Consider the following 14216-nt stretch of genomic DNA (forward strand, 5'->3'; position numbering starts at 1 on the left):
ATATATCCCTAACATAAATAATCTCCCGCAAGACCCAACCCACCCCCCTCCCGAACCCCAACGAATGTCCGTGAAAACTAAGTCCAAAAAAGTAGAAAACCCAACTCCCAATTCCCACCCCCCAGAAGTCTTTAAAAAAGGGGCAAGGGACAGTCTCCTCCTACTGCTGGCTGCTGTTGACTTTTCGGGCCAGGTCGGCATGCTTCTTTGAGGAAGGTCTCGAGCAGGGTTTTGGTGTTGAGGAGCTCCTGCTGGAGGTAGGACACCCTAAGTGAAAGGCGGTGCACGTGTGCCTTCCACCTGCTGTGGGTGGAAGCTGATTTCTTTGCTGCTCGGCTGTGGCGGGTGGCTGCGGTACCCCGGCTCCGTACCGCTGGAGACCTGCTGCGCTGACTGGCTGACCCAGGGAGCGTGGAGGAGGATGCATGTGTCGCCGTGGATGTTGTCGACGTACTCTGCGTGTCCTCCCCCTTCTGGGCCACCAGCCGCCGATATTCGGCGACAGTGGCCTCCAGCCTCCGTTGCCGGGCCCTTTTAGCCAGCTCCTTCCGTGTTGGTTTGGAAGGAGCATCTATATGAAGAAAGAAAGACATAGTCTGTAACCAATGCTCTTTAAGATTAACACAAAATGATTCAGCAGAAAGCTGTGTCACAGTAGAACTAGCAACTTGCAAGCGCAGTACATAACTATTGTGGCCAGTATCTATCTAACCTCCCACTTCTTCATCCTTGCTCTAACATTAGTGGGAGTTTAAGGAATCAATTCTATGAGCACTATGGACTCACTCCATTAGAGTCGACTATGACAGTACACCAGCCTTATTCTTCTTCTTCTCTCTTGTTTAGCAAAATTGGTACGTTAACTTCTGCAAGGCGGCATCATGCCAGCGCAGTCAACTTGCACCCGAGAAAAACAGACGCCCGCCATGATGAGTGAGACAGACTTGCGTTACTGTACCAGTCCAGTACATGCAGGTGGTGATACTCTTACTTTTCTATTACGGGTGGCACTGAGAATACTCTGTTACAAGGGCTACTGCTTAATTAATTTAACTTTCACCCCACAGTGCCAATGAATACTAGAAAAGGAAAATGAAGAAGATAAATAATCTGATTATCTATCACTGCACATGGTATGTATTTGCTTACATATGGGATTACTTTAGGTGCTTTGCTTTTTATTGAGTGAACAGTGATACATCCACACATGAATGACCGAGTTCTACTAAACCTATTAACAGAGGTAGTGAGTGGCCATCGTAATAGCCGGATATATGCTGTGCTTGCAATACAAACTACTGCTACTATTCATGGTAGTATTCGGACAAAATTACAACTTCTTTTCCTTGCCTTTCCTACACTGGGACAGACGTGCGGGTGCGGTGTTACATGCTCTTCAAAGTAACACTTAGTTCATCCAGTGACCGTCTACTCTCTCTAGATACACATATGCTATCTAAGAGTCAGATAGTACCATGATCCAGGCATCCATCCATTCAAACTATATGTCAATCATTCTTCTTCATGTCTCTCATCTGGACAAACCTTACGTTTTCTCATGGGAAAACAACCTTTTTATTTTATTTGGGAAACCGCAAGCCATACATCCGTGCTTGACTTGCATTTGAATTTCAACCAAAGCATATATTGCGCACACATACAGTTTCTGTTTCACCCACCCAGGCTTTTCTCCTGCCACCCATCCTTGCTTCATCCTTCACCCAGCCATGCATCATATTCCTTCCCAGCCACCTCGGGCACCAATCAAACACGTATAATTCGTCTTTGTCAGTCATCATTACTTTTAACTTGCTCGTCCTTCCACACTTACTTACACTCTTCTTTCGCTTTTCGTTCATCCCATCCATCAAGTTCATCTCAGATCTGATTTGGATTCTCGAAAAAAAAATCACCGCTGAGTTGAAGTAAATTTAGAGGAGGCTACTATCTGGTTGATAAAAACTTTGTTCTAAATTTGAAAGTCTGCTTAACAGTATAGTAACTTAACTGTAGAACATATATACTACACCCGTGCAGAGAGCACACTATGCAGTCTGCAATCTCAATAAGTAAGGAATATAAGAGCTTACCACTGCGCGCCACTACCGTGGCAACCCGCACAGCAGTTTCGTCCGGCACTTGCACCGCCTCCTCCCCAGAAGTGTCCTCCTCCACCTCCGCGCTGGGCCCAGCACCAGATGTTCCACCTACAAAGTACATGTAAGAATGTTAGATGTCATAGACATACACCACTCACTTGTATTTTGTCTAGGAATGAAGAAATGTGAATACAGAAACCAATCTAATAATTTGTGACTGTCTACTCTAAAGTAAAAATGTCCTTTTTTCCAGGGAAGGGTGTTGTCTTGCTTCCTTTTTTGGCAGAACTAATGAATGCTTGCTTTTTAACACGCACCATTGTTCTCATAACAGACAGAAGCTTCACTTCTAAGAACAAATCATCATCACTAGGAAATAGTAACCAACGATTCCGCACCAAAAAGAAAAATTAAAGTTCAAACCAAGTGAGGGCTCGGCTCGCCCACAATAAATGTGTGAAATAAATCACTAAGCACTTTTCCATTTTTAATCAACCGTTTATGTTTTATGACAAGCTTGATTTTAATAAATATTTTTACTTTTAATAAAGCTTTAAAACTTAAATAGACTCTGTGGTTTTTGGTCAAGAGTGAATGAGCAAAAGGTTTTGCAATTTCCAAGCATGAGTCCGTGCCTCTGACACTTCTGGACTCTGACTCCGTACTCTTGTCCTGCGTTGGATAATCATCATTGGGGATCAATCATCGATGAATTCGGGAGCTAAATGACTCTGCCACACTATCTAGTCAGTAAGGAGATTGGGGGTTCTTCAAAGTCTGATATCACTGAGGTATGTGGAAAGTCTACCTGCGCCTATTATAATTGATAAACAATGCACTATTTAGTGTCCATAGTTCTGTTTGTACAGATTTGTCCCTGCAACAGTAGTAGTATTGATTGTCCTCCTATCCAAACAAAAAGTAAAGTAGTATCTTATTCTTTCTTGGTGGTCATTCACCTTTTTATTGTTGGTAATTGTCAAAGCATAAACATTTAGAAGACTTGAAAAGACATTATGGACAATCCCAGAGGACTGCACTCAGTGCAGAGAGCTATTGCTGACTAGAATGGGAGTTTCGTTTAACACCTTTTGCCAAATGTGCAATCTTAGTTAGCTACACAGACAGACTAATAAGAATAATCTAGTAATACTACAGGGAGTCATAGTAGAGGCAGGATAAGAATTTAGATGCAGTCTACAAGAAGATCAAAGATGATTTAGAAAAAATCGAATGAGGAACGCTAGGAAAAAGTAGGTACTCTATATTAAAATTAAAACTTACCGGAGCCAGCAAAGGAGCCCTCGCCTGACCGATCCTGGCCTTGAACAGCAGCAGCAGCCGATAACCCCTCCTCCTCTGTCCTCTTGCCCCTGGGGGGAGCTGATGTACAACATGAAAGAAAGAAAGACCCGAAAACATGGATGATTGTTGTCAAAAACTAGTGCGGCCATCTCCTCCGCGCTAAAGATCTCCCGGGCTATGACTTGCTTCCCCCTCAAACGCCCGCACGGGAGCCGGGCACGGGGTGCGGGACCCTTCCCCTTCTCAGGCTGCTTCCCGGCTCCCTTTACCATGGTCTGGGCAGAAAGGAAGGTAAATAATAAATAAGAAATAGAATAGGAAAGAAGAAAAGAAAAGAGTTTAAAAAAGTAGTTTAAAATTAACCAAGAGTAGCAGAAAACACAAAAATATAGAACTAGAAAAATAGAGGGATAGATAATAAGTAAAATAGATTAAAAAAAACTTCAAACAAGTAAAGGATGGCAGAGATTGACAGAGGATACAGAAACATGCCCAGAAACATAGCAATGAATGAAAAACAAGATGGCCTCGCCCGTTCACGACCGCGTGGGTAAGTTCGCGCGAGATTTCCCCCGCGATCACACGTGAACTTGTACTAGCGAGCCGCACACTTTGCGAGATTACACATAGCGCCCGTAAACGGAAATACGTCACGCAAACAAGATGGCCGCGCCCATGTACGACCGCTAGGGTAACTTTGCAACGTTGTGCTACAAGCGGCTTGCAAAAGGCAAAAAATCACGTGAACTAACACGCCGCAAAAAAAACAAATCGTATATTCGCACGAATTTGCAGCTTCCGTATTCGATCTCGCGCGAGTTTGCGCCCCGCGAATCGCGCGATATTGCAGAAAAACGATTTTTGCAAGACCGAAAGCACTCAGCAGGTGCAAAAGTTCAATCTTATCATTAGTAACCATTCCCTGTAGTGCTTCCTGAGGGGCCCCTCCAGAGTTCAGTTGCCTACTTGCAACTATTCTATGACCCTGCTCCGACCCTCACAGCAGGCTCAGAGAATAGCTACAAGTATGCCACAAAGGTCCTGTTAAAAAAAATTACACTGCAACAGAAAGCATTTACAGATAAGGAAGCAGGTGCCAGACTGGAAGTTCAAATTCAGTGACACATTAATCAGCCCTTAATTCATTCATGTCATTTGAGGCAGGGCAGGTGTGCTTTTCCCCCCATAATCTACAGTGATGAACCAGAGGGTGGCATCGGTGAGCCAGAGGGTGGCAGTGGTGAAAAAGAGGGTGCTGTGATGAACCAGACGTAGAAACAACATGGTCGCGACCGTTGCTACCCGACAAGTAAGTTCGCGTTTGCAAACTGGTAAAAAAACTGTCGCGAAATGGCAGAAACACTTGCAAACACAAAAAAAAATCCGCAAAATTCACGAGAGTTGGCGAATTTTGCGGATTGCGAATCCGTAAATACGCAATTTCGCGGATTGCCAATTCGCAAAATTCGCCCATACTTACTCAATATCATTCATGTTTATGGCCTCATGATTTATGTGTTGTAAACTTATTGTCTTTATTCTTCTAATGTTTCTCTATGATCTTTACTGAACTCTATGTCTTTCATTGATTCTAGAATTAGCATGTTAGCTTGTGTGACTCCAGGTTCTGCTGTGGCAGTTTGTAGACTGGTCAGCAGGTGTTGGGTCCTATTCTGCTGTGCTCCTTAATAAATCTCTTATTATCTTATCACTGCCTGGAGAGATCGATTTACTACATTTTGACGACTTGTGCCTGTTGGACAGTGACTCCTGGTGTTGTGTTTTGGATATTCAACAGTCATCAGCGTGGGAAGCATTTCAGAAGTCAGACCCAACTAGATACGAACCCAGTGATGTCTCACAAAAATCGGAGCTGAAGATTGAGACATCGGTAGAAATTTCAGTGAATTTTGGAAGTTTTACACTTATTTTTTGGTCGAAAAACTATTCAACGGCTTACCTGTGAGTACGAAGTCTTGCTCCCTAGCAACACGGCTGAGTTCTATCGACATCCATGTTCGGCTCTTCTGAAGGGCTAGCAGTGTGAGCAGGCGGAAGTGACGTTTCACGCTTGCGTGCAGCGTGTGTCTCAAGCCTCGATTTCACACGGCGGCCATTTTGGGAGAAGAACTGACGTGTTTAGAGAGTGTACAGTGTACACCAAGCCTCGCTTTCATGCAGTTCTCATTTCAAGCCTCGCTTTCATGCGTCGGGCATTTTTGATGATTTCAACATCGGTGAGATGTTCGTTATTGTTGAAGTGGAAGTGAGAATTATCGAGATAGCTGTTTGAGAAATAATTTTTGGGGCGAAGACTGCAGGACTCATTGTGGTTGCATCCTCTTCATGGTATTTAATACATTGACATTTCTGATTTTACATCTATATTTTAGTCATTATTTTCCTCTTTTTAGGATCTCATTGAGAATTTGCCTCATTTGTAATCAGTCAATTTTAATATGGCGCAACACATTAATGTAACTCTCCCTCCACCATTTTTAAGTGAACCAGGGAATCCCTCTGTTCAATGGGAGGACTGGTTCATCATGTTTGATCATTATTTGGAGGCATTGGATGGTCAAGAGTTCTCTTCAAAGAGAAAGAAAGCAATTTTGTTAAGCAAATTAGGCAAAGAAGGACAAATAATTTTTAGATTTTTGCCTATTGCTCTACAAGGGAACGGTCAAGCAATACCTGATGAGTGTAAAGAGGCGATTTCAAGTCTAGAGGTGAGATTCGCTAAAGAGGAGAATCCTGTCATGCACTGTTATAAGTTTTATACTCAAGACAAGAGGAGACAATTGATGACTTTGTTGCCTGTTTGAGGGAACTGTCCATAAAGTGTAAGTTTGGGGCAATGTGTGATGAACTTATACGAGATCAGTTGATAGTACAGTGTAATAACCGCAAAATTCAGGAAAGGCTATGGGCGGCTAAGAATCCCACACTTAAAGTTGCAATTGAACTTGCTCAGGTCATTGAAGAATCAGAAAAATGCATCAAAGTGATTGAGAATTCTAATAAAATAAATGTGGAGCAAGAAGTTTCAGAGGTTTCTGAAAAAGGTGTGGACTGTGAATCTGAATACTCAGTAGATGAGTCAGTTGCAGTCATCAAAAATAAGTTCAGGTCAAATGTTAGGAAAAATTCTTCTAACTAGTTTTGCAACAGATGTGGCAGTAACTCTCACACCTCTGAGGCGAGGTTCTGTTTCGCTGCCAATAAAGAATGCTTAAAATGTAACCGGATTGGGAACTTGCAAGGCAAAGAGCAAACAAAAGGTTGGTGTTGTGGAAGACTATTCATGTGACAACTCATCTGTAAGAAACAGAATGTTAGTAGTCAACGACAAAGATGTTGGAAGTGTTGATGACCGAAGACTGAACAGACCTAAGGCTGTGTTTGGAATAGATAGACGTGAGGTTTCACTTAGAGTGGATACTGGATCACGTCGGACTATCATCCCACAATCAACTGTTAAAAAGTTGTGGGTGCATAAGCTTTTGCTCAAAAGTGACATTTCTCCAAAGGGGTTTCAGGGAGAGACTATAAACATTATGGGGTATTTTGAATCTAACATCTTATTCAAAAATAGATCCACAGTTGGGAAAATGTATGTATCTATTGATGGCCCGCCCATTTTGGGGTGGGTTCAACAATATGATTTGTATTTTGTCATCAATCCTAGAGCCCCTGACCAAGGTATGGTGTTGGAGGATGGTTCAGTAGATTTAATTTTGAGTGATTTTGATTTTGTGTACAGAAACGAGTTGGGGGAACTCAAGGAGTATTATCACATGATTAAAATGAAAGATGAATGTTTACCAATACAACATAAGTTGAGGAGAATTCCTCTTGCTAACAGGAGTCATGTGAAAGTTTTGTTGGAGGAGATGTTGCAGAGTGGGGTCATTGAACCGGTGGAAGGATCACCATGGGTTTCCCCGGTGGTGCTTTCGAAAAAATCGGATGGCAAGTTCAGATTCTGTGTTGATCTCAGGTCTGTCAATAAATGTGTTATCGCTGACACATTTCCTCTTCCTAACATTGGAGAGTTAGTGTCCACTCTTGAGGGTGCCAAATACTTTTCAAAACTGGACCTCAAGAGTGCACATCATCAGGTAAAATTGCATGACAGTTGCAAACACATCACTGCCTTTATCACCACTGAGGGCATCTTTTACTTTACACGCTTGCCATTTGGTCTAATTTCGGCAGCTAGCGTTTTTCAACGCATGGTTAACGAAATATTAAAGGGGTTGAAGAAAGTAGTATACTTTCAAAATGATATCCTAGTGTTTGGGAGTTCAGTTTTTGAACATAATCAAATACTCAGACAGGTGTTACACAGGATTAGTGATGCAGGACTTACTTTGCGTAAGGAGAAATGTGCTTTTCTTGTGCAACAGATTGAATATCTGGGACGTGAGATTTCAGTCTCTGGTATTAAGCCAAAGAAAGATTTATTGTTGGCAATAAGATTGGCTCCTCACCCCTTAGATAAGGACCAACTTAGGTCTTTTATGGGACTCATAGAGTATTACTCTAAATTTGTCAAACGTTTTTCTGAAAAGACTATGTGTCTGAGGGCCTTACTCAAGAAGGGGTGCAAATTTGTTTGGGGTTCAGAACAAGAGTCAGCTTTTAACCTAGTGAAGAGTGACATTTGCAAGGCAGGTGTTCTGGCACCCTTTGATACCAGACGTGTTCCCATTCTCATGGTTGATGCAAGTGCTTCTGGGTTAGGTGCTGTGCTTTTCAAAGACATGGACAAGTTGAACGTCCCATTGCTTTTGCGTCCAAAACATTGTCTGATTTGGAAAGGAATGATAGTGTCGTCGAGAAAGAGGCTTTGGCAGCTGTGTGGGGTGTGCATTATTTTCGCACCTACTTATGGGGAATCAATTTTGTCCTAAAAACGGATCATAAGCCTTTGGTTAGGATTTTGGCTCCTGGTGGTGCTGTAAGAGGGTCACCTAGATTAGCGAGATTAGCGGCAAAATTGCAGGATTTTCAATTTGAGATACAGCATGTTCAGGGATGGAGGAATCTTCAGACCGATTGTTTTTCGAGATTGCCAATTGTGTCAGAGGAGGGAGGTTTGAAGGTGGATTTGTTGGATGAGAGTGTTGCATGGGTACATGATGTAGTTTCTTTTGGTGAGGGTTCATTCTCACATCAGGGAAGGATTGAAATGACGATGTATTAAAGGAAGATATAAAGATGGTTAGAGAAGGTTCAAGGAGGGAGAGTTGTTTGCAGGTTCCGGTTCGTCCTTATGTCAAGATATTGGATGAATTATCTACCTGTGGTGAGGATATTTTGTTACGTAATAACAAGTTTATTCCTCCTTTTGATCTCAGGTGCAAACTTTTCAATATTGCACATGAGGGACATCTTGGACAGATTATGACTCAACGGAGATTAAAGTCAAATTTTTGGTGGCCTGGTATGGATGCCCAGGTTACAATGTGGGTAGAGCGGTGTGATACTTGCAAGGAGGGTGAGAAGAGGTTGAATGTGGCGGTTGGTTCAAGTATGGGTGAAATTTTGTCTCCAGGTGTACCATGGCATACAATTTGTATGGATTGTATTGGGCCAATGGGTGAGCTTAGTGTTCATCGACGGTTTGCTATTGTTTGTGTTGATGTATTTTCGAAATGGATTGATGTTGAATTTGTAAAGGACATCACTACGAAGACAACTATAACGTTTTTGAAGTCTCTCTTTCAAAGTGAGGGGTTTCCAAGTGTCATTGTCACGGACAATGGGACACAATTGATTTCGCAGAATATGCAATCTTTTTTGTCTCATTGTGGTGTGTCTCACCATAGAACCTCGTTGTATAATCCACAGGGGAATGGCCTTTGTGAGAGGATCAATAGGTTGGTGAAGGGCACGATTCAATTATCTTTATCCAAAGGTAGTGATGTTTCAGAACTTGTTCAGGAAATGTTATGTGCTCATCGGACCACGGTTCACGGAGGTAATACTAAATCTCCCTTTGAGATTATGAGAGGCAGAGTTCCTGGCACAAAACTTGTTCTTTCTTGGGTGAAAGGGCTACTTTCAAAAAGTTATGTTGTGGAGACAGAGACAGAGTCTGCTGTTGTGAGGAATAGTAAAGGTATTTCGAAAGGTGACCTAGTAAAGGTCAAACCGGGAAGATTTGCTAAAGGGTTAACAAAATTTAGGGGACCTTTTATTGTAAAGAAGGTGTTTCCAAATTATGTTGTGCTTGCAAAATGTGAAAAATGGAATTTGAAGAGACTTGCTCTATATCAAAGAAATAACCAAGTATCCCCTTGATCTTGTGAGTGACAATTTTGTTAGTGTATCTCATGAAGGGAGGGGTAGTGGTTATATGCTTATGTCTCAAGAAGATGTTCCTTTTCTTCTCCTCTGACAGGATTTGTGATGGTGGTGGTGATGTCTCGGATTCTGTTTTTCCTAGTTTTCGAAGCACCATCATTGATTCTTTTTCCTCTCCAGTATCTTCACCTTATCCTAGTCCTAAAGTGTCAAGGTATCGTAAACCACCTGTTTATCTTAATGATTATATTTGCAATTAATGTGTCAATATCTTGTTTTGTAAAGATGGAAGATGTGTTGTAAACTTATTGTCTTTATTCTTCTAATGTTTCTCTATGACCTTTACTCAACTCTATGTCATTCATTGATTCTAGAATTAGCATGTTAGCTTGTGTGACTCCAGGTTCTGCTGTGGCAGTTTGTAGACTGGTCAGCAGGCGTTGGGTTCTATTCTGCTGTGCTCCTCAATAAATCTCTTATTATCTTATCACTGCCTGGAGAGATCGATTTACTACATAATGCCTACTGCATTTCTATGCCGGATCTAATGTTTTCCCCTTACAGGTTTCCTGCCTCAGGGGTTGGTCACGTTGTTCATGCATATTGTTAGACCTGCTCTGATGCCCACTGTTAATGTGATATAATACTGTGATTTACGCTTCAGGTTTCTACCCTATGCCAAATGATAATGCTTTATGGCTTCATTGCAGGATTGAAACTGATGGACTTTCCTTTTTCATTCATCCTTTGTCCCTTAGCAATGTTTCTGGCAGCGGCCTGATTGACCCTGCCATGTAAATATTCCCTTGTAAATATTGCCTTGGCGCCAGTTGGCGCAGTATAGTGACTATTGTGATTACTATCGTATGCTTGACTCAATACAAAAGTTATTCTTTTCACCTAATCTGGTGTGGTCTCTTTTTGTGGTGTGCCTTGTGTGTCTCCTGTGTGTACCACGTGGATGCTTTGCACATGTCCTCTGGAGTTTGGCCTGCCCGCTCTGCACCACGCTACCCCATTTCTAACAGGTGATATAGCAAGGCAGTACCAAATATGATTATGAAAAACATCGAATCAATAAGTAACCTTAAATTGCGTAGAGATGCCGTTATATAATGCTCACCTTGTCACTGGTGATAATTCCGCCCCAGCGGGTCCTAAAGAAATATGTTTCTCATGGAGTAGTAATTGAAGTCTTGTGAATCTTTATATCTGTGCGAAAATACTTCCCATGAGTGGACCGGAAATAAAATCCAAGCCATTCCAAAATTAGACAGCTGCAAGAGTGCAACTTTCAAATTAGAATAAATAGTAAAATAATACATGGAAAACAAATCCACGTCTTACCTCAAGTATAAGGTAAAGCCAATATATTCCCTCAATAAAGGTTCAAATAATGGAAATATGAGCCGCATTTATTATCTGTAGATGGAGTGCATGTGCGCCTCATTAGGCATGACCACATCTATTTGGCGCCAACCGCCGTGACCAAACAGCTCAAAACAAATCAGGAGTAAAGGATTTAAGGTAATGTGGTTGACCACCTTGCGTAATGATATACAAAATGAAACCAAGGATTCCGACTATTACCTAGGCGAGTACGTCCTGTCTGCTTCTCTGTGCTACTTGGACCACGTTGCACCGGAAACTCGTGAGGCGTGACCCGGTAGCGGACTAGTAGGGAGTTACAGTCGTGAAAGAAGAAAAAAACTAGAACGCTACCCTCGTTCTCCATCTCTAACGTGAATATGCAAGTGCTGTAATAAAGTTGGACAATTAAAGAGTTGTTAAAGGGGTGTCCATGAAAACATGTGTGAAATACAAAATTGCGGATGATGGAAAACATACGAGAGAATATAAGGCTGATATGCCTGTAACAGATTACATGGAATGAGGGAAAACAGTTAATATTATCCATTCAGAGGAGGATGGTTGGGGGAAGGGAATATTAGAATAAAAACACAGCTCAAAATTCATTGAACACAAGGAAATAATGATGGTCTTTAGTTGGGACAGTATGTCCATCACAACAAATGGCTAACGGTTATTAGAGACAATCATATTGTAATAAGAATATTGCGAGGGCATGTACATATTGGATGCCTCGATTATCAAGTAAGATCTTATCCATGTAATGTGGAGAACATATATATTAAAACAGGGGTTAGAAAATATACACTCATCAAGTATAGAATACTGCAATTGAGGTCTTTTCACATATTCACAACATTGGTACCGCTTGACTTGAGTTTTTGAGATTAGGTAAAAGCATGAATCAAAAATTCAGAGAAAGGAGATACAATGCATAGCGTATAGAGTTGTTCTCGCGTTCTCAGTCACCCAGGAAATAGTGCATCTCCCGATCGCCATTGAGACCCTTCTCTTAAGATTTCAAACGCATTATCCAGAGAGTCTCGGAACATCTCAGACGTAACTCTCTATTCCTTCCCCTTAGACTGTGTTCAGTTACATCAATTCCATAGAAGTGAAAATGTATGTGTGGACCTTGAAAGGGACAACCCCACACATGTAAAGCCATTGGATATCTGGGGTCCCGTTGTTTCAAAGTTTGGACATGTTCTCCTATTCTTTCCCTGAGGGTCCTGATTGTACTTCCAACATGCTTGCCCGCACAGACATATTCAAGTAAATATACAACAAATTTTGAATTGCAGTTTATGTTCTGTCTGATGTCAAATTTTCTGTCTGGACCAGAAAAGGTTATCTTGCGATTGGAAGCCCATCTCCATACTCCACATGACCCACATTTGTAGAAACCCAACATGCGTGGTGTTAGCCAAGTGTCTGTATTGTGAGTTCTTGGATAGCTTGGACTCAATCTAGTTCTTAATGTTCTGCCCCTCCTATAAGCAATTTGTGGTCTACTGCTGATGTGTTCTGCTAGAGTAGTGTCATTAGTGAGTAATTTCAATGTTTGTTTAAACTTTTAGCCAGCCCCTCCACCCTCCCAAATTAATAAAAAAATTAAAAAGATGGCACTTACCTTTGTGGCTGCCTCCTCCTCTGCCTGGCCCCTCATTCCTTGTCCTCGCAGTCCTTCTCCAATGAAAAAACACTACGTTGTGCGTCTATCGTCTTGCGTCTTGCGCATGTGCAAGACTCACACCATAGTGTTATTTCATAGGAGAAGGACGGCGAGCAGCAGGAAGCAGAGCGGACAGGCAGAGGAGGAGGCAGCCCCGCAGGTAAGTGCCTTCTTTTCTAATTTTGTATTAATTTGGGAGGGTCGAGGGGCTGGCTAACTCCACTCCACCTTTGAGGGTAGTTTTTGCCTAAACTCCACGATCAGAACGGAGCGCAGAGTAGGCAAAAATCTGCAAACTCTGTTGGCAGAGCTGAGTTACCCACCCTGGGTTAATTTGAACACAACAAGAATTCGGACATTTGCATGTTTTGAAAACTGCCAACGATTTACACACTACAGTGAGACTACATTAGATACCCTTCTGCCCAATGGCACATACAATTCATCTGACCCACATTGGAAGGGATAGTTAGTTAGTTTGGCTACTAGACACTAACAGATGTCAGGCAAGCTTACTTGACAACATTGAGTGTGTGATAATAAGTAGGCCCGATATGATGTACATGTAGTCTGAACACTTGGAAAAGGTGACAACTTACAGTGTTAGGAAGTTGTGCCTTCATTAGCTAAAAATCTCAACACTGTCTCAGGTTAAACAACAACACTTGTCCCTTTTGTCTGATGATCTGGAACTCAGGGATTTTTTGTTAGGTCCCTGAAAACCACGTCAAAAGCACTTCTTGTATGCAGTATACAGCGAACATGGAAGGTCTGTCAGCAGGAGGTTGCAGAAAGACTGCACACATTGATATGGCTAATTTAGAAAAGGCTCTTGTAGTGGTTGACAAGTGTTTGACCAACTTATTATCTAGGATATACTGTTTGGAATACATAGTATCCTTAGCGATAAACATAGTGCAATACAACATGTCTGCATTACAACATGGGGAGTCAATACTTAGGTTCATTATGTTATTGAGCAGGACATTACAAACACTACGTTCTGTTCACATGCTGTGGTGACATATTCATGTCACTAGTCTGTTTTCCCCATAACATCTTACAGAACAAAACAGATACTTATGGCACTCATTTATGCTAAATACACTATGTATCACATAGAAAAGCTAGAGAATTTACCTTTCACCGTTGCTGAAATTGCACCCGTGGATTGGATAATCCATGGGTATATTACACTGCCAATTTGGACATTTCATTTTCAGCACTGTCTACAACATCACTAAGTGGGCAGATATCAAGCACTAGGAGAACAGTTTGTACACAAGTCTTGGAAACTTCATTTTAAGTTTTGGTGTTGAAATAAGGGAACTGAAGTATTTCTCAGCAGTTCAGACTGCGAGAGTACTTTAAGTTGATCCTTAGTTTGCAAGGACATTAAGTTGCACAGGGCTTGCAATGCTTCTATGGTGAACCTGTCCTGCTACTTGAAAAGT

Source organism: Lissotriton helveticus, chromosome 4_1 (assembly GCF_964261635.1).
Source record: "Lissotriton helveticus chromosome 4_1, aLisHel1.1, whole genome shotgun sequence".
Classification (NCBI taxonomy): domain Eukaryota; kingdom Metazoa; phylum Chordata; class Amphibia; order Caudata; family Salamandridae; genus Lissotriton; species Lissotriton helveticus.